We start from the raw sequence: 6,576 nt of genomic DNA, 5'->3' as shown, positions 1-6,576 counted from the left end.
AATTATTAATAGAAAATAAAAAATATTATTTATATACTAAAATCAACTATTAAAATCAGTCATTATATATACATTGTTTAACTCATTTTTAATATGCATTTTATATTTCAACATATATTTGTACTACTAGTTAATTTTAGTGTACATTTAACATTATTGGTATACAAGCTTACAATTAGGGGTGTTCAACTGTTCAAGATCCGACTTAACTCGAAATCTGGTGTGGACCCAAGGCATATTTTACTTGGTTCAGATTTGTCATTTCTACTCGTTGTTACTTTTAGATGAGTTCGTATCATGCTTTGGGTCACCCGATTCAATCTAAAAAAATTTTTTCAAGTGGTAAAACAATAAAATTTAATAAAATAATAAAAACTAAAGTGTAACATACTAATATAGAAGAATATTGGGCGGGAGTTTAACGAAATTCAAATTTAAAACCATTTTGTTTCACACTTTCAGCTCTCTATCACTCCCAAAATCATTCTCTCTCTCATTATCATATATATGTTTGTTGAGTTAAACCTCAAAATAGTCCCTGAGATTGGTGTCGTGCACTAAAATCGTCCCTGAGATTCCAATTGCACTAATTACGTCCCTGAGATTGACAAAAATGCATCATGTTAGTCCCTAACTCATTTTCCATTAACGATGTGATGACATGGCTTAATGATGTGGCCTGCTAGTGATACGTGTCACTCCATGATTTGGCCACATGTAATGGTATGATGATGTGTTGACCAGTGACACGACGTGGCATGCTGATGTGGATGGTTGTGCCACGTGTCACAATGCTATTTGGCCATGTGTCTGTTTGTGCCACGTGTCTCAACCGTATTCGTCCACGTGTCATCCATTATGTCATCATTGTAGATGCACCAAATTAGTCCCTCACTTTGCATTAAGTGACTCATTTTAGTCCCTGAAATTGAATGTTGTGCACCAAACTAGTCCATTCACTAGTTTTTTCTCCTTTTTTCTATAAATTCAAAATTCTCAATATCTTTGAATCCATTATTAATTCCAATTCTATTTTTTCATATGTTATTTAAATACAAGTGCTTTTATAAAATATTTCTCTTGCGGGTACCCCTAACCACCGTCTTGGAGTTGACGTGAAGACATTTCAAGCACCCCCCATTAGCATCTCCGACATCTTTCGAAGATGGTAGTGGGGGTGCTTGAAGTGCCTTCAATCTAACCCATTTACACACAACAAAAACGTGTATTTCATAAAAATCAGAAAAAATGTGTATTTTAATTCTTAATTTTTTGTTAAAAACACATATTTTTTGATAAAAAAATTTGTCTAATCAATCATATAATTCTTTTTTTATAATAACATATTTATATATTATAAAATTTATCAATGTTAAATTATTATAGAAAAAATTATATAATTAAAACTAACATCTTAAAATTTTTTATAACAACACTTGTATTTAAACGATATGTGAAAAAATAGAATTGAAAATAGTGCATCCAAGATATTGAAAATTTTAAATTTTTTAAAAAAAGAGAAAAAACTGGTGAAAGGAGTAGTTTGGTGCACGAGATTCAATTTTAGAGACTAAAATGAGTCACTTAATACAAAATAATGGACTAATTTGGTGCATCTACAATGATGGCATAATGGATAACACGTGGACAAATACGGTTGCAACACGTGGCACAAACAGACACGTGGCCAAATAGCATTGTGACACGTGGCATAACTATCCACATCAGCATGACACGTGTCACTAGTCAACACATCATCATACCATTACACGTGGCCAAATCATGAAGTGACACGTGTCACTAACGGGCCATGTCATCAAGCCATGTCATCACGTCGTTAATGAAAAATAGGTCATGCATTTTTGTCAATCTCAGGGACGTAATTGGTATAATTGGAATCTCAGGGACGATTTTAGTGCACGACGCCAATCTCAGGGACCATTTTGGGGTTTAACTCTATGTTTGTTTCTTCACCTTTTTCATTAAAAAATAAAAAATTTAAAAAAAGAGAAGAGATGATAAAAAACAGAAATGCAGCGAGGTCCTGCTTGAGGGCGACGTGGGTAGCAGCGAGGTGCTGGTTGTCAACAAGGAGGGACTGGATCTGACAGTGGCGAGCTTCAATGCATTCCTCAAGGATGGCGATAGGGAGGGCACGTGCGGCGGTGGAGGAGGAAGGGTGGGGGAGACGGTGGTTGACGTCGAGGCGAAAGGCAGAACGAAGCAGAGAAGAAAACAAAGACAGAGAGAGAAGGAGAAGAGGGTGCCAATGAACCCGCGTCCACTACAAAACCGCGTCGCAACCGCTCCTTCGCAGCCCGACAGTAGGTGCTGCGAATGTGATTATTATGGCGTTGTTGTACGTAGGGGATTTGGACCCTGAGGTTGATAAGAGTGGTTTCGATTCAACCAGGAATGGGGTACTTAAAATTCTTCATGTTCCCTTCCTATCTTTCCTTTTTGGTTTCCTGGAATTTTTGTTTGTGCTGCAAAGAGTTTGCAACTTCTCCAATTGTAATTTAGATTATAAGTGTGTAATGAATTTTTGTGCAATTTTTGGTCTCCCTAGAAAAAAGGAACAACAGGGGAAAAATGAGTTTGTGTGGTATGAACGCCTTTTGTGGGTTGAAGCCTGATATCATGATCTCTCTTATTTGCCTCTGAGTTTTTTTTATTGTCTTTAATTTGGTTCTGTTAGTATTATGTAGTATTGTCTTAAAATCCTAAGTTGTGTAGTTGTGTTATCTTAAAATCCTAAGCTGTGTAGTCACAAAAAACTTTTGTTGTGAACATACATTATAAGGGTTGTTTGCTTCATAATAAAGTTAAAACTATTAATTATCATCTTCTATACATCAGTGACCTCAGTTTCTGAAGGAAGTTAATTTTTGTTTTTACTCCATTGTTATAATGTATAGTCTACTGTGATGGAATTGATGGCAAAGTAACATGTCCAAAATACCTGCTTGGGATAAGATGATAAATAATACTGCTACATATCAAGACAGTGTCAAGCTTTAGAAGGAAGAATTTGAAAAAGCAAAATTAGCTCTGACTAAGTATGAGGCTGAACTTTCAAAATTGAAAAAATAAGAAAGCTTACTTAAAGATATTGTGCAACAGCTAAAAGGTATCACATTTCGTTGTCTTACTATTTCCTATGTTTCCATTATATTATGTGATGATATATACTAATATATATTGAGTATTCTTTTCGGTTTCTTACCTTTGGTAAATGGATTTAGTTTCCCTTTTCTCCTTATGGAATGTTCACTGGCATAAATTAAGAAAGAAAAAGTAGGACGAGAAAAACCATAAAGAAATTGCTAAGGCTGTACAACTTTAAAATTTTGATCAGATTCATCTTACATATGCTAGCATGTTGGAATCTGAATTAAATATTATCTACTCATACCCAGCATTGGGTTTAGTATGTATCACTATGAAATGCAGCTCATTAGTTGTGTTAGTTTTTTCTTATTTCATTTTATTAGCTTAATATGTTTTTCTTGAATTCTATTGTTAGGTTTATGGAAAATATAAAGTGCTAAGGAGATAGGTTTTTTCATATGCACTGATGCAGTATGTATTTGTTTGTGTGAAGAAGAATCAGTATATGAGTTCATAATAACACTATTGCTTCAAAAAAAAAAATCATCTTTTCTAAACTAGTTATTTTATTTGGCTTTTTTACTAAAAATAGAGGAGAAACAGGTTTTGGGAGATGCAGCTTTTATGAAATGTTACAACTTTGCTTAGCCGTGATTGCAGTGTTTAAAGGAGGCACTAAAAGGTATGAAAGTTTTCTGTTATCACATATAATTGTTGGGTAAAAGTATTATTTTTAAGGAAATGCTTTCATAGTAGTGTGTTGTAATTCTTGGTGGGAATGTTTGAGTAGGATAAAATATATAACTTTAGTACATATTATCTAGGATGCAGTTATTTTTGTTTTGATATTAGCTTATAACTGCTGCTTGCTTCATAAAATAGATCAAACAATTAATTATTGTCTTTTGATAAGTTGGTGACCTCTGCTTTTGAAGGAAGTAATTTTTGTTTTTATTCTACTAACATAATGTATAGATTACTTTTGAAGAGAAATCTGCTCTGGCTAAGGACCAGGATAAACTTTCAATATCAGGGAAAAAAGAAGAAAGTGCACTGGAAGACGTGCAATAGCTAAAAGGTATCACTTTTATGACTTATTATTTCCTATGCACTGGGTATAGCTAGGGAAAGCATTTAGTTGCTTTGCATTTTCGGCCGGTTGGACGATTCATAGGGACAAAAGGGAAGTGTGGCTGTCACTGTTTTATAAGTAATTTGGTGTATATAGCAGGAGTGAAAAATCGATTCTATAGTCAAAAGGAAAGGAGTCTAGAGGAGTGGTACATATTTTGTCTGCTGTAGTTTTGGTGTTTGTTGTTGCCTGGGTCTGATCTTCATGTTTTTGTTTTTTATTTTTTGACAAAAAAAAACTCTTTGGCTATTGCAATATGAGAAAGTTCCAATAAGTATAGATGATTTAAAGAATAATGTCTTGAGATAGAGTCTAATATGTAATGTTTTTATGTGTTTGATTACGGAAAAAACAGGTCAAAAGCAATTTTTTCTCATTGGAATTGTACATGGTTCCTTTGAAAGAAGATGTTAGCTTAGTAATTTCATCTTTTAATAATAATATAGTGCAATATAAGATAAGATTATAAATAATTTGAGTTATTCTCAATGTTCATAATTTTCAATTGCTTGGATTAAAGGTGTGAAAATTGAATACTAAACCATTTTTGTAAAGATGAAAATTGTGTGGATTAAAGGTATGTTCCTTGCATTGTGTTATTTTATTTTTTCTTATTATTATTAGTAATTAGTAACTAATCAGTTTCTAGCCGTTTAGTTTTAATTTGTTGCTGGGTCATAGACTGTGTAATTTGATTTTTGAGTCATCTTAATTTATATTGGTGAAAATTCATGATATTTATTGGATTTTTTTTCTTTTTTAATATCAATTTTTTTAGTGCCTCAAATTAATCAGGGCTTAATATTCTCTCTCTGGCAGGTACTAACATTTTTTGGAATTTTTTCTTGGCGTTCGAGCTCTTGGGAAATTGATTCGCAACAGTGGATCCAAAAAGGACATATTTGTTATCATCTCCGATGGAGTCTCTGATTGCCTGCAACCTCCCCCAGGTAACACTATTCTTTATATTTCCTTTCATTGCGTTTTGCATTTATGTTGTTATTAGAGGAAGAAAAAAATTGCTGCCCAGGATGGTTGATATTGATGCTATAAATTGAAATTTTGACATTAAATTTCTATACTTTATGCCTCATTTGACATGATTGATAACATTTTTATCAAGTCCAAAGATATATTTTATCTTAGAGTTTAATTTAACGTTATTTATACCACCTCAATTATACAGGTATTTTAATCACAGGTTGAAAGCAATCTTTTTTCTCATTCAGGATTTTCATGTGAAACTTAATCATGTGATACTTTGATGAGATGGTTTAAAACAAACCAAACCATGGAGTAGTTTTCTGGACTATTAGGAGTCCCAGGACAATAGCAGAAAATTGGAGATACTACTGCCCTTGAAGTTAGAGTTGCTTCTCTTGAAAATGCTATCGCTCTTGAAGTTGGGTGTTTTTTTATAATTTAAAGAAATTTAGTAAAAGCTATTTATAACAACAATGGTTTTTCCCATAGGCTATAGCTTTTTTCTTTCCTAAACATAAGTTGAGGAGTTGTTTCATAAAATGCTGGAGTAAAATAGCATCACACTTAAAATAAGTAGAAAAGTACAGAGAAGTATTCAATTGCTCTCTCTTGCCTTTTGTGTTGTTCCTCGCTCCCCTTTTGATTTGAACTCTTGTGTATTCCATTTTCAAGATTTTATTTTCAACTTAGATGATAACAGATTGAGCTGTTCACCATTCAATTTGTGCCATTGATTTTTGGAGATGATGTAGTTATTGTGCTACCGATAATCTCATTTTTAATTATTATAATCGAGAGTATGGAAATAACTATAAGATTAGCAAATATATAATTATTTGTTGCACATTAAAGATACACAGTTGTTGACTTAACATAGATGTCGACGTAGATGAAAGAACTTCTTAATCTAAGGTTTAATCACTGCATTATTATTCAACTTTGTTGGTCAGTGATAAATAATTTTACTTCATTAAAACTGTCATTGCAGTGTTTTTTAGTGAGCACAGAAACTAAGTTCATCGTATATAATTATATCACTGACTTTGTTGCATGTTTGGTTCTTCTTCTTAAACTATGTTTTGTTAGTATTATTGTTGTTATTGTTTGTGTTGAAGCTTAATATGTTTTGTTTTATGTTATTGGTGGGTTAAGTAGGAGATTACAAAGAGATATATTATATTTGCAATGTAGTTAGATGCAAATTATAGCATTTTTTATTGCTCCTTTAAGACATATTTAGAAAATAGATGATCACTTTTAATGTCATTGCTCTACATTAAAGGTTTATGTATAATGATTAGTGTTTATCAGTGTAAAAAGAAAAAGTCTTTTATATTGGGAGAATATAG

General features: G+C 32.4%; 1 long non-coding RNA gene across 2 annotated transcripts; it reads left to right on the top strand.

The window, feature by feature from the left end:
- Positions 2,023 to 5,943, top strand: LOC110266280. 2 transcript variants are annotated; one of them, XR_002353495.1, is made up of 4 exons: positions 2,023 to 2,420; positions 3,704 to 3,793; positions 4,087 to 4,189; positions 5,063 to 5,943. It is a non-coding gene; the product is annotated as an uncharacterized LOC110266280 (long non-coding RNA). The 2 variants fall into 2 exon arrangements; XR_002353496.1 differs by lacking the exon at positions 2,023 to 2,420 and adding an exon at positions 3,078 to 3,130.

The sequence above is a fragment of the Arachis ipaensis genome, chromosome B09 (assembly GCF_000816755.2).
Source record: "Arachis ipaensis cultivar K30076 chromosome B09, Araip1.1, whole genome shotgun sequence".
Taxonomy (NCBI): Eukaryota; Viridiplantae; Streptophyta; class Magnoliopsida; order Fabales; family Fabaceae; genus Arachis; species Arachis ipaensis.
The sequence above is the reverse complement of the archived record's forward strand: the minus strand, read 5'-3'. Positions and strand labels throughout refer to the sequence as shown.